The following is a 14,801-nucleotide window of genomic DNA, read 5'->3' as shown; positions in this document are numbered from 1 at the left end:
AAATGAATCCAAGCTTGACAAACTCTAAAACAGTTTAGACCAAATCTGACAACATGCAGTACAGCTGAGCCTAAGAGGCTGAATCTCAAGCCAAATCAATAATTTTTTTTGCTCCAAGTGGTACACCGTAGATGAGGAGTATCGTCCCAATACATGAATACATCCACTTGGTAGATTCTTCAAAAACAATCCCTGCTTTGGCTGCTGTACCACACACACAATACCTATATCAATTAATTTGGCATCAATACTGCAGCAACTTGCACTAAGAACTGTGACTGCCTAGGAAAAATGCTTTTATCAATTTAAAAGCCTATGATAGGCTTTAACCTTCAAATGCTTCAAAAAGAACGCTTCTCACTGTTCTTTGTTTTTTCTTCAGAGTTAAAGCTGCAAATACGAGATCCAAGCCGTTGTTAATATTCTTATACTTGGAGTGTATGTTGAGTAAGTAAGTGTACAGTGAACTTTCTAGATACTCATGGTTTAGTGATTGTTTAAATGTGAAAATGGATTTCCTGTGTATCAGTTGTATTGCTATTGCCTCCTGTGGATCCAGCTGTACTCTCACCTGTGTGAAGTGAACAGCTGTTATTCCACCACTGGCCTTGGTTATAGTAATGTCAGATCAGTCAGCAGCGCAGAACAGGCACAGGTTCACAGTTCTGGAAACTTCTCTCCATTCTCGGTTTACAGGAACACAGCAGGAAAAACGTATTTATGTCCTATCTCTGTTTCAAAAAGTGTCTACCAGTGTGACCAGACTGTATCGAAACCAAGTCAAGACTGAGACTTTGAGGGGTTGAGGCCAAGACAAGACCAAGACCAAGGCAAGTCGAGACCGACTCAAGACCAAGACCAGACCAGACCAGTGCCAGACAGCCAGAGCTTCTCCTGTCTCCCGCACAGGGGCGTAGCACAAAATTCTGGGCCCTGTAGAAAGGCATTCTCTATGGGCCCCTCCTTGCATCCACAGCTATTCATTCTAGCATCTTTTTGGTCCCTCCTCACACGAGGGCCCTGGGTACTCAGTCCCATTTCCATCCCCCAGTCCGACACCCCTGCTCCCGCATTCCCTTTCTTGGGCATGTTAAGGGAGCGGGGAGAGGGGGTTAACAGTAACACATTTCTAATTAGAAATTAGTCTAGTTATTGGTTGCATTTGAAGCAGGAAGTTTTACATCCGATCACAGTAATGATGTTAACACATCAAATTAGACAATGCAGAGGCAATTTGGTGATATCTCTGCAGTTGTGGTCTTGATCGGTCTTGAAATAAAATCCAGAGTCCTCTTTAGCCGAGACCGAGACAAGACCGAGTAAAAAATGCGGTCGAATCCAAGACAAGACCTTCAAAGAAAAAAGTGATTTTGAGGTCGGTCTTAAAGCGCCCATATTATGCTCATTTTCAGGTTCATAACTGTATTTTAAGGTTGTACCAGAATAGGTTTACATGGTTTAATTTCTCACTGCTGCAGATCCTCTTTTCACCTGGTTTCTGTTTTAGCTACAGAGTGAGACCTCTTTTCTTCTGTACTATCTTTGATTGCACTCGCACATGTGCAGTAGCTCAGATGTAGATCGTGTGAGCTAGCTAACTCTAGAGACAGTAAAAGAAAGGCTGTTTCTCCAACTTCGGTCAGTTACAAGGCAGGATTAGCTGGGAGACTTCTAAATGAGGGCGCACATGTAAGTAGTTCTTTTGGAGATTATGGTGAACGTGTGTGTGTTGTAGCAGTGCTTTAATATTGAGAACGAGGTAGCATACTAGCGTTAGCATATGCGTTAGCATATGCGTTAGCATGCTAACGCTACGAGCTAACAGTTGTGGTTAGCCAGCTCGTTTCGGATTGTGACGTCACAAGCCGGGCCGATTTTGAACAGCTCACCCTGAGACTGAAGGCAGGACACATTCAGAAACCATATCTCACTCAGAACAGCATGGATGGATTTTTTTCAAAGTTTGTATGTGTGTGGACGCACCAGAGACACAAATAACGCCCCAAATCCCAGAAAAAGTGTATTTTTCATAATATGAGCACTTTAAGACCAAGACCGATCTTGAGTACTACAACACTGCGTCTGCTGCAGGAGTTTTTCCTTTTCACTTTCGAAGACATATTTCTAACGTTTAAGGGAAAAACTGTAATAAGCATATAAAGCCATTGTCAAATCATCTGAAGATTTCAATTTCAATTTACTATGTTTACATTTCAAAAGTGACCATATAATTGTATTTATTATGCTCTTCCTGTCGTTAAACTTGAGTTTTTCCACACGGAAGTTGTATCATTTCATAGTAGGTGCAAATGTATGTTTGAAAAGTGGGCGTTGCTCTTTAAAATTAATTTCCACAGCTACACCTTGCAAGTAACACAGATTTTTCAGAACTGAAAACTCAAGAAGTAATGGTAAAAGAGAGCTGGTGGGATTGGAGACAGAGGACCGCAACGAGGACCAGCTGCATAAACCCTTCAGAGGTGAATTTATTCTCATATCTCCTGAGAGATGGAGCAGGAAAAAGACAGGAGATCTAGGTCACATGCAGACGCCTTCCCCACCTGCATGTAGGAGCAGAGAAAAGAGGGATATACAGTATAGGTTCAACCTCTGGGCCCTTGTTATTAAGCATGCAGGATTACATTCTGTGGGCCAGTGATGCTGAAGTAATGCTTCAGAGTTTATTTTCCCAAGAAAAGAAAAAATCCATCCATGTACTGGTACTTTACTGCTGATTAAACAATTCATTCAGTAACGACAAGCAGACATTACCAGGCAAAGTTTGGTTTGCATATCACTGGTCTGAGGTAAAGTCTGCTCTCTTCTGTAACCATGGCGCCCAGGTAAACTGGGTCCACCTACTTTTTTGATGAGATTTGAGCTCAACGGTTTGTCACAGGCAGCTAACTAACAAAGCGATGCAGGCCGTCGAACATAAACTGGTAGCAGGAGAGTCGAAGGGGGAAATAGGAGGAGGTAAGGAGGGGTAAGATGGGGGAGAAGTGTAGTTTATAAAAGGGGGGTAAAGATGCCATTCTGGGCTTTAGCTAGGGGGCTTTCAAAACATGGCGGAGGCATGTATAGGTATAGATACCTGTCCACAAACCCTACCACAGTAGTCTATATCGACGACGTTTCATTTCCGGGATTGTTCAGGTGCAGAAAATTCCAGACCTTCCTCCACAGCGCTGTGGAGGAAGGTCTGGCAATGCGAGACTACTAACACAGTAATGCAGGATTAAGTGTAAGGAGTGAGTTTTGTCTCAAAGTGAGGCCCAGAGACCTACAAGGATCTTAGGTTTGTACTCAGACTAAGTATTACCTGTCTTCCTGGCCATTGGATATTACAGAGAGAATACATATGAATAGGTTTCTCTTGATAGTTGTATTTGTGCACCACATTTTGCAAAACACATTAAAAAGGCATCCCTGGGTTGCCCTGCTAGCTCAACTGGAGGAGGGTGTGCCGCATGTACAAAGGCTCAGTCCTTACCGCAGCGGCCATGGGCTCGATTCCGACCCATTGCCATTTGTTGCATGTCATTCCCCCTCTCTCTCTCCCCTTTCCTGTCTTCAGCTGTCCTGTCAATTAAAGGCCTAAAATGCCCAAAAAATTATCTTTAAAAAAAGCCATCCCTGGTCTGACGTGTCTAAAGAGGGATTTTTGGCATCAAAAGAGTACTGTTGAAGGTTCTTTGTTCGTCAGAACTAAAATAGTGAGCATAGTAAACATTATAGCCTACTAGCTAAACATCAGCATGTAAGCATTGTTATTGTGAGCATGTTAGCTGCCGACATTAGCATTTAGCTCAAAGTACATAAGTACAGCCTCACAGAGGCTCTGCAGACTCTTCTTCAGTCAAGTTCTAAATTCAGCCTGACGTTAAAAAAAAACTGACTCTGATCTCATATCTGTCATACAGCTAACCTTCATGAAAGTCTATACCACAGCACGGCTCATTCCAGGGTCACATTTATCTAAATAAACCAAAGTCAGGTCCACTGACACTTCGAAAAGCTTTCAGAAAAGGAACAAAAAATAAACTTAGGCTGAAAGTGTATAAAGTAATCAAAACATGGTCCTTTAAAGTAGAGACGCACGTTTGACCCATTTCAAAAGTCCAAAGGAGCATTTTCTCATCAAATTAAATTATTACACGTTCTGTGAGAGCAGATCCAAATGCATATAGAACAAAGTAAGAAGATGAGAAGACACAGCAGAATGGGAAAAGAAAAAAATATGACTTCACCACTTGTTTCTGTAGAGGACAGAGACGAGTTTCACATCACCTTTACTGTGCTGTACCTTCAGACTATATGTTATAAATGTCAAGGCAATAACTCATAAAGGAAAGTTGGCTTCATATATCCCTACATATTTCACTGAGGGACATAAAATAATAGACTTTACTGTCCCTCAGTTAAAAAAGATATTTGTAACCATGATGTGGAATGAGGAGGCCTGTGAGCACAGCGTCTTTAGAGGGCCCCTCACTCTGATTTTATACATATCCATATACTGTCATTACAAACCATTGACACGTTATAAAATGAGTATCCAAAGGCCAAAGACCCAGATCATATTTTTCTATTTATTTCACATTATATCGGCAACAATTCTCTAATGTTCAAGTATTAAATGTACAAACATATCTCCTGTGCCCAGGGAAGGTTGTGGGCACTATGAGTAATCTGTCCTTTGTACTTGGTAAACAGAAACACAATATAAGCTTAAATGGGCTGCAAATGTGGGTACATTTAAAAAAATACATGCAATGTCAATCTTTTAGAGACAAAATAAATAAAAATACATAACCAACAGTTCTATCTCTCAAAATCTTTTCATAACTAAGTATGTTATAGTACAACAGCTGTTTATAGTACTATTCTCCCAGAGGATCCGTATGAAGTAAATGTTGCTGAATGTAATTCCAAGGTAAACACAATATCTAACATGTCAGTTGCTCACTTAGACTAATATCTGTCTGTAGATGTATTCAAAGATATGTTAGGCTAAAGTGCTCCATCACAGCTCCATTCAGACTGGACAGTATTACTCAGACAGGTTATTATAAACATAGTCTCGCATTGCCAGACCTTCCTCCACAGCGCTGCGGAGGAGGATCTGGCTAGTCCACAACAGATATCAACGTTGTCGATATCTGTATCAAAGCTATGAGCTCATACATTATAAACACCAAATTTTGATAAGCAGCAAGCAGAGATTATTGTGTCAACTTGAAGCAGAACTTTACTAAAGTGACTATGGACTTGAATTTCTACTTCTGTTCCCCTGTAAATAACAGCTCCCTCTTGGCTAGTTCAGGAAGTGGTGAAGGACAGATACACTCCTCAGAAACCCATGAGCCCACAGAGCTCAACCAGGATACTGTACTCTACTGTTTGAATCAGAAAAACTAATTATATGCATTGCAGAGTCACAGATGAGATTTTGAAATGTTACTCAGGTCATAAATAACCATTATTGCAACTTCACACACCTCCACCTCTTCCTCATCTTGCAACCCCAGGAACACTCTCCTGCATTCAGTAAGAGCTCGCTGCCATGTCCTCTGGCGGTTTTTATTTTGGTTTCCCAGGCTTTCTTGTTTGTATAAATAAATCAGATTTATTTTTGGAGGGTCAAGCCCAGCATACAGAGTAACATTGGTGTACCACCAGGCCCTGCACCCTGGGAAAGTCTGTAAAGTCAACACGCACGGTTTACCTGGATCTGTTCCCTGCCTCTGTCTCTACACACACACACACACACACACACACACACACACACACACACACACACACACACACACACACACACAGAGCAGCATCAACACTTGGGGCTTCACATGAGCCTCCGCAGAAGAGTGAGCAACCAGTGGAGGCTAAGAGGGTCAAAAACAACTGAAAGCCACCCAGGATTGCCTGAGAGGCGGAGGCTAGAAGATTACATCTCCTCATTCATAATCACGATGCTCAAACGCAGGTCATCATGTCTGTTAAACTGTAGGACTTTAAATGGGGAATGTAATTACAATACTTTCACATAATTCGAATAACAATGTGACAAGTTTAATGAAACATCTTGTGGATTTTGAATTCTTGCTTTTTCACAACTCATGTACTTGTACTACATGTACTAATAACTACTTGACAATTCCCAACTTTTTGTAAAATTTGTTGGATGCTGTGATGGTATAAACTTTCTCAAAAAGGGACCACAGATAAAAGTCAGCTTCTAGCTCAATCTGGTGCCATAAATGTATCGCGTGGGCCTGGTGGTAAACACCCATACCATATAACCACAACATCCCCGGTTCAGTTGTAAATGGGAAAGCTTTGGGCCCAAAAATGACAAAAACAATGTATTGTCCCTGTTAAATAACCAATAAACAATGGCAAACATGTTGCGTATATGAGCTGCTAAAGACAAGGCAGGTGTTATTTGCAAAAAGTTAAATAATCTCAACAACTATTTACTTATTCAGTTCAGATCTCCTTCCTGAACCCAGACACCATGCCTAGGCTTCAGAGCTATAAATTGCATATACAGTATAAGGGTGCGTATGTGTGTTTATGTGCCCTGTTGGTGCTGGGGCCTGATTGCTATACAGTGTGCCCACGTGCTGCGCACCGTAACCATCCACATGTGCTTTCTATTATATCGTCTTGTTTCTCCCTGAAGGCTGTAACATAGCATCACAGATATTTTATTTTTATGGGAATGCATGAAATCCGAATCACATTTCCCGATCAGACCCAGGTGGAGCCATGTAAACACACTGCAGTAAAATCTCAGAATGAGGCACATGCACGTGCATGCGGGCCTACACACACGCGCACACGCACAGACACACACACACACACAAATTACATTCTTGACTGGTAAAGAAACAATCCTCTATTGTCTGGGTAAGATGCGACACCTGTGGAGAAATGTTCCCGTCTACACGCAAAATTGTAGGATATCTTACACCACATATGCACATGTAATGATATACAAGGCAGATCTTGAGCATTGCTCCATGTTAGAGTGGATAAAAACAACGATCTGCTGCGTAAGCAATGGTTTTACAGTAACATGAAACCAAAAGCTGAAAAGCAAAGGTCGTGTACTGCTTCACAGGCGGAGCTGCAGGGCTTTGGATCCATCTGGTGAATCTTGTAACGAAGAAGAGGTTAAGGTTGGAGGTTTGTCTTGAACACTGTAACTGCTTTCGTTGAGTTTCGACAGTCTCTGGCAGGAGCACACCTGCCTGCATACCACCTAGCTGCTGTAAGCTCCTCACTGATGGTGCCATTAGGAACCTATAATTGCCTGAGGACATGAACTGTTCACACCGGTGTGCAGGTACTCGTAAAGGCTACCAGCTGATGCTTAGTGGCCACAAGGGAGAAAGCAAAGTGAGAAACTGCAGGAGAGGCTGTATTTTATCTTCTTGCTAAATCTACCAAACATTTCAACAAAGACTGATAACTGTTGAATACCGTGCAACGACAAGGGTTGTGTAAGGAGTAAAATCTTTGACTGGAAATCCATTTTGATTGAATATCCAGGCCCGGAACTTTACAGCTACACTGTCAGATTGGAAAAACACCGGTCCGTGCCAAGAACCTCTTTTTTTCCATTTCCCCCATTAAAGCAGAAGTCCATCCCCTGCATGCTGCTTAAATCAAGAGCATTTGTGCATTCAGCTAAGATGAGAAGTTCTTTCCCCAATTTCAACAGAAGAAAATACACCTGTATTCTTAAACTATGCATATAATGACTCAAAGAATACCAGCACCCCATTACAATGTGCATTCACCACTTTTCAAACAGAGTGAAAGAGCTTTAGCTTTGTTAAGGACAATATCATATTCTATACTAATGTGCACTGCTCTATTCTGCAGTACAAAACTATTGTCAGCTAAATGTGTAAGTAGTATCTTACTGTTGTAGCTGGTTGAGGTGAAGCTAGTTTTAAAGTATTTTAGTCCAGTGGTTCCCAAACTAAGGGTCCGGCCCCCCTTAAAAAGCTCACAATATAAATCTGACTGATCGTGAGATAATTAATGGAGTTGGAAAGAGAAAGAAAACATTCCTGCTACACACATTTGTGTTCCGATTTTGGACTTTTCTCTAATCTTTTCTTTTTTTGTGTAAATATTGTATAATCTCGAGGCAGCCTGTAGCTCACCCAGTATTTGCCCCATGTTGACTGAGTCCTGCAGCAGCCCGGGTTCGAATCCTACCTGCGGCCCTTTGCTGGGTGTCATCTCCCATCTCTCTCCCCCTTTCATGCCTATCAACTGTCACTATAATAAAGGGAAAAGCCCCCCAAAAAATATAATCTTTAAAAAAACATTGTATGTAATCTGAACAGTCATTGAAATTAAGCTATCAGAGAAGTTTAGCGTCTTTGGTGGAACTGCGAACAACGTACAGACATCTACAACGTGATAATGCTTTTTTATTAAGAGTCACGGGCCAAAAAGGATGGGAATCAATGGTTTAATATTTTAGATATTAGCATCTCAAAATTGTACTAAAGTACCGTACGTCATGTTTCACCACTGATAAAACATAGATCCACTTTATAGACATTCAAATAAAAAAAACAATATGATAGTAGATAGTAACGGTTCTATAAAAAGGCCTCAGTTGCCCGTACAGCCTGATTCGTCAGCAGTGACAACACATTCACTGCCCAGGCTGTCATTTGTTCACAGTGGCAGCCTGCAGCACGTTATAAGGTCCTTTTGATGTTAAAATATTACCGCAGATCTTCCCTGACAGCTTGTAATTACAGAAGGGAGGGGAAGGGGGGAGGACAGCAAGGTAGAGAGACAAACAAAAAGAGACTGCCACTCGTAAATAGGAGAGAGAGAGGGGGGAATGACTGAAGCCACATGTGCAAACAGAGGAGATTTTTAGGCACTGTGTTAATGTGTATGTGCATCTATCTTCTAGCTCCTCTACAATTATTTGGTTTTCGTGATTGGAGCGGCCTTCTCTGTAGTCTGGATCAAAGCAGCAACCTCATATTAACTTCATTAATTATTCCACAGTGGAAGAAATGTAATTTGTTTTCATATTTGCCGTCACTAGAGCTAAATCACCATGTCATCTCTGGATTTTGGACGCAGAACTCAAGTCAGAGACAAACAAGTAATTAAAGCTCAGAAATAGGAGGGACAAATGCAGTCTGCTTTAGGCTACGAGTAACCTAATCCCCCTTAAATGGTAGGCGATGAGTGGGGTGCTGGTTTGGGCAGGGTCGAAGTTCAAGCACGTGCGGGATGCAAAGTCAACAGCGCGGTATTTAAAGTATGATGTTCCCTGAAATGCCACTATTTATACCAAATTACAAGCACGCACCTCAGCTAGCGAGTGCACAGCTGGTTTTCTCTTGCCAGAGGCATTGATTTGAAAACACTTCCAATCAAACAACGTCTGCGTTGAGTTACAGCTAAGCTAAGTAAGCACCGGGTGCTTGCAGTGCAGTGTTTTGAATGTGGGGTTGAAATTACAGCCTTTGCTGTGGTGTGTGATTAGGGTCTGTATGTGAGGATGTCAGTCAGCTTCCAAACTCTGGAGAGAAGGGTTGCTAATTGAAATGACATGTCAGAAAGATGCAGTAACACACTCCTAATGTGGTTCCTATATATTCTATACTCTTTCTCTCATTCTATCCATCCCTGAGTGTGTGTGTGTGTGTGTGTGTGTGTGTGTGTGTGTGTGTGTGTGTGTGTGTGTGTGTGTGTGTGTGTGTGTGTGTGTGTGTGTGTGTAATATCAAATTACAGCTAGATAATGGAGTGATGGCGTGGGATCAAATCCACGTTCAACGTTGTCTCCCGCTCTGTTTTCCAACTGTCTGGACAAATAAAAAAACACTGAATGTGAATACATTATCCACTCCCCTCTGACATCCACCACAGGCATTTCATATATTTCCCTGTCATAAGCAATAAGTCCTTCCTTCGACTTTGACAAAGAGCTTATTTACCCTGATAAAGATTGTTTCCTATTTATGCGTCCAGCCAAGAGAGCACACAACAAATACGCCTTCAAGGAAAACTCCACGCCCAAATTCTCTTATGCTGTTACACACCGTCAATCTGCAGGGATCAGTGCGTTCCCAAACTTAATTTGTGGTCAAGTTCTGTAATTTCACTTGTTGTTTTCCCCCAGCTTGCTTTGTCTACTTGCGCTTCCATTATTTCTTTGTTCCCCAGGATTTGGCACTACACAGAAAGAAAGCCTGCACTTGGGTGAAGAGAGAACTGATAGTGGAAGAAGAGCAACAAAATGAGAAAAAATAAGTTACAGTCCTCATTGAAATCACAATAGATCATGGCCTTGTGCTGCATTTAACCAACTGTGGATTTCTATCTGAATATGAACATAATTATATTAAACATTTCTATGATTCTGATTTACTATTGCTTGATAGAGACATCTTACACAATATTGTAGATGAAGAAAATATGCTGATATGGCATGTCAATTGTGTGACTTGTCTAAAGCACATTCAAAAAAAGAGTTTTAACGGTGTTTAAGCATTTTTAGGAAGAGTTTCTCTTTAAAAAGTTGTTAAAGACTCATTTGCAGTTCCATATAGTCTGTACATTTGAAGCTTGATTCTTTTTCAAACTCAAAACAAAAATAAACACCCTACCTGCCAGCTAGCAACTAATAATCACACAGTACTGTAATGTATGTTAATCAATAGACAATTCAGTCTAAACTACTAAATAATTGCAAGTTACCAGAGCACAAAGTCTATTCTATCTAAAGACAAAATCCATTTGTATTTGATTACAATGGTGTAAAATTGAGCAAAGGAGTAAATAATTATATTGGAGCAGCTGGATTTTTGCATGTTAAATCACATACAATTAATCTGAAATTTTTTTTTTGCAATTGACTAATCAGACAGAAAATCAGTTCTACTCATGTTACAGTATGAAGACACTAAGGCCGACAACAACATTAACAAAAACAAGAAGCAGCCATGTGTCCAGATACCCTAGTCACACACACACACACACACACACACACACACACACACACACACACACACACACACACACACACACACACACACACACACACACACACACACCAGTGTTTCCCCCAGTGTATTGCAAGCCTGGTGGCCCACCGGGCCTAAGTTGCCCCCCACCAGACCTAAGCCACTGGGAATTGTTTTTTTAAATGTATTTTAGGACATTTTAAAAACAGTTGGAAACTTAGATGTAGTTATATTTTCAAATCTCCAGTTAGCTTTGAGCTCTGACTTAATGTTGGGCCCTTTGGAGTCTGTCTTATAGCTTTTTCAAATTCTCAATTTCACGATTCCATCCATGATTCTGTCATCACAGAAACTGTTGGGTTCTACATCAATGCCATCAGTCTGTGACTGGGGGAAACCCTGCACACACACACACACACACACACACACACACACGCACACACACACACGCACACACACACGCACACAACCACACACACACACACACACACACACACACACACACACACACACACACACACACACACACACACACAGCCACCTGATGCTGAGCATCAGCTTGACCTCTCTTTAACAATGCCTCCATTGATCAGACTGACTACCTCTCCTGAGTCTGTCACTGACCGTTCAAATGTCAGAGCTGTGAGCTCCTACATATCCTTAACTATTGACACAACTCTTCTGTGTCGAGTTGACGTACCAAATAACTTCAACAAGGTAGAAAAGAGGCCTCTGTGTGGAACACCTATTGGCCACATACCACAGGAGGACCCCCTACACATACCACCTACGTAACACCTAACACTGAAGGACATACACACCACCCCCATGACACACAAAAGCACGACATGTAACACAGGGACAAAAATCTGTTTCAAAGCTGTAACTTGAGTATACAACATATCATCAGCTGACCACAGCAAACAATAAGCGAGTCAGTTGTTTAACTTTTCCAAAACATACCCCAGACTACCCTGCCACAATAAAGCAAACAAAAATGTGTGTTAGCTTGATGCAAGGCATTCAAATAAGAGTCACATCATTTTCACATTAGTTACACTTCTTCTGTCGCCTGTAAAAAGAAAAAAAAGCTTGTGTCATTCTGCACAATAGATAGACATGTGATGCAGTAAACACTCCCATCTCCAGACAGAATGACGCTTGAATCGTTAACATGTCTGTTATATGAAATTGGTAAGGAAGGCGCTGAATGTTAATGCATCTATAGAATAAAAAGATATTGTTCAAAGGTTAAAGACATAAGCTTTTGCTGGAGTTTTGCATGACATTCGTATTCTTTTCTTCAACCCTGATTATTATTTAAATTGAGAAGGTGTTTAAATGAAGGAATGAGCCTCAATTTCATCCAACCACAGAAAAGTAAAACGGCAAATAATGGCTTCAGTTTGCAACAGCTGGATCTGCAGCGGAGCAAAGAGGAGTTTGAATCTGGCATCGCTCTGCTCCGCTCTGCTGTCCACTCTTCTAGTCTGCCATGCAAACAGCAGCTACTTCACACAAAAGGGACATGCAGTTCAAACATGCAGCTAAGGCTCCCACTATGAAATATTTCAAGGGAACTTTAAGGTACTCTCACAGGCTCAGAGAAAGGTAGTCAGAGTTTGAAGCCTTATGACTTTACAGTCCAATCGATGATATAAAACAGGAAAGAGTTATGCTAAAAAGTGTCAAAGAAAAGAATGACTTACTTCTAAGATGTCTCAGCCTTTCAGACCATTTGTTCAGAGATGGTTTTAGATTATTCCAGTGAGAGTCAAGACGGCCGGACTTTACAATCTGAGCCCTTCTTTCTCTCGCTCGCTGTCAGTCCTTCACCAGGGCTCTCTGGGCTGATGTAAGACACCCCTGCACATAGGAAAAAAGAGAGGGAGAGGAGAGAGAAAAAAAAAAAAAAAAAAAAGGGTGAAGCAGAAAAAAAAATCTTCACATTCTGTGGATTCCTGGGAGAGTGCCAAAGTCCCAGAATTCCACATGCCACACATAAGGTTTCAATTAAGGCCGAATCCAACGCTCAATCAGAAAGCTTTCTTCCTCCTGAAAAGAGCCTTTCTTTTGACAGCTAGAGGCTGAAGCGAACCTAATTCAAGGTAAGGCTTGTGCTGCTGTCCTCTCGACTCGTTTCTCTGTCATTTTATCACAGATAACAGATTTATAGAACTGAAAGTGTTTGTTGCTACTGTGTTTACACACAACAAATCATACTGTAGATGTGACGATCATATGAATAAAATACTGATCTTTAAATGTGCTAGAAATACCCAAGAAGCAACTCTGTTAATGAAACTCAGTGGCCCTAACACTGCAGTTTGTCACAGTCTTAATAGTCAAACCAGATCCATAAAAAGTGTGAGTCAAGTGTCAGAGAGAGGTTGTCCTCTACTGACGTCATGAAATGTGTGTTTGGCTGCAGATGTGGCCTGAACCGTTTGACCGGACGAAAAGAAATTAAACGGTTATTTGGAAATGCGAAGGTTTCATTCAAAGACACTGTGACTTTAGGTTTGTGACTTTTCTTGGGTCCTGATGTGCAAAGTGTTTCCAGAGAAGAAAGCCATACTATGATGCATTGTTTAATGAATAGAAGGCATTTATTGGAATTTAAGGATTTTATTGCTTATTTGAATAGCTGCTACACATACAGTATTAAGGCAATGTTGGTCTGTGGGTCCACCACTTTGGTCCAGACTAAAATATCTCTAACTGTCTTAACATTTTAAATACGTACAGACATTCAAGATCCCCAGAGGATGAAGCCTTCTGACTTTGGTGAAATGTCTCCGCTGGATGGATTGCCTGTAATTTGGTACGCATTCATGTTCCCCTCAGGATGAATTGTGATAACCCTGGTCATACATTTTAATTTGTGCAAATTTGCCTGCATACCTGCACTTTGTTTAGTGCTAATAGGCAAATGTGATGCTGTTATGTCACGATAACACACTAAACTAAGATGGCGAACGCGATAAGCATTGTACCTGCTAAACATTAGCATGTTTGCACTGTCACTGTGAACCATGCTAGCTTAGCATTTAGATGACATGGCACCGTGCCAAAGTACGCTAGTCTCATTAGACATTGAACAGAGGATCTCTGTAGTGGAACTTTCACAGTAGATTAAATCCATAAAAAGATCCATAAGAAGACTAGGCCAGAGTAAGTGTTTTTCTTTCTGCTAAAGTACCCATACTGCAGTTATTTCACATCATAATGCAGTTATGGAGCTGGAGAGTAAGAAAGAAAATGAGTCAGAAAGGAGCCACAAAGAATATTTCCTAGCTCCTAGCTGCAGCAGTGTTGCATGCTCTGGCCTATCTTAAACATTTAAGCCATGTGCTGGAAACTCTGATTTAGGATACCAGCAGCAGCTATAATGCAAAAAAACAGCCTGCAGACACATGCAAGGCAAGTGATACACACACATTTACATATTGTTTGTTCATTTGTCAGAAAACGTAGCCTACCGATCAGACTGTATGGTACCGATGCTTATTTTTAAAGGACAAGTGTGCCTACCATAGAAATACAATGAGTAGTAGTAGTAGAAGAGACAATCCCATTCAAATGAACATTGCAGGATGGCCCAAGAGTGTATGCGGACATTTTTATGTGTAAGAACTAGGGCTGCACAATATGAAGAAAATATGCGATAATGTTAAATATCGTGATGATACTACTCACGATACATAAACACATATTAAAATGTACTCAGTTCAAACTGCTTGTTGAATTGAAAACAAAAAGGAAATCATTTGCAACATTT

General features: G+C 41.0%; 1 protein-coding gene across 2 annotated transcripts in view; it reads right to left on the bottom strand.

The window, feature by feature from the left end:
- Positions 1–14,801, bottom strand: part of ddr2a (discoidin domain receptor tyrosine kinase 2a) — a 34,929-nt gene that overhangs the window by 19,464 nt on the left and 664 nt on the right. For both annotated transcript variants that reach the window (XM_039810324.1, XM_039810326.1), the window contains one exon: positions 12,730–12,886. The gene's annotated coding sequence lies outside the window, so the exon portion shown is untranslated. Of the gene's footprint in view, positions 1–12,729; positions 12,887–14,801 lie in introns of those variants that run through there.

Source organism: Perca fluviatilis, chromosome 9 (genome assembly GCF_010015445.1).
Source record: "Perca fluviatilis chromosome 9, GENO_Pfluv_1.0, whole genome shotgun sequence".
NCBI classification, from domain to species: Eukaryota; Metazoa; Chordata; class Actinopteri; order Perciformes; family Percidae; genus Perca; species Perca fluviatilis.
Note: the sequence above shows the minus strand (reverse complement) of the source record. Positions and strands in the feature narration are given on the sequence as shown.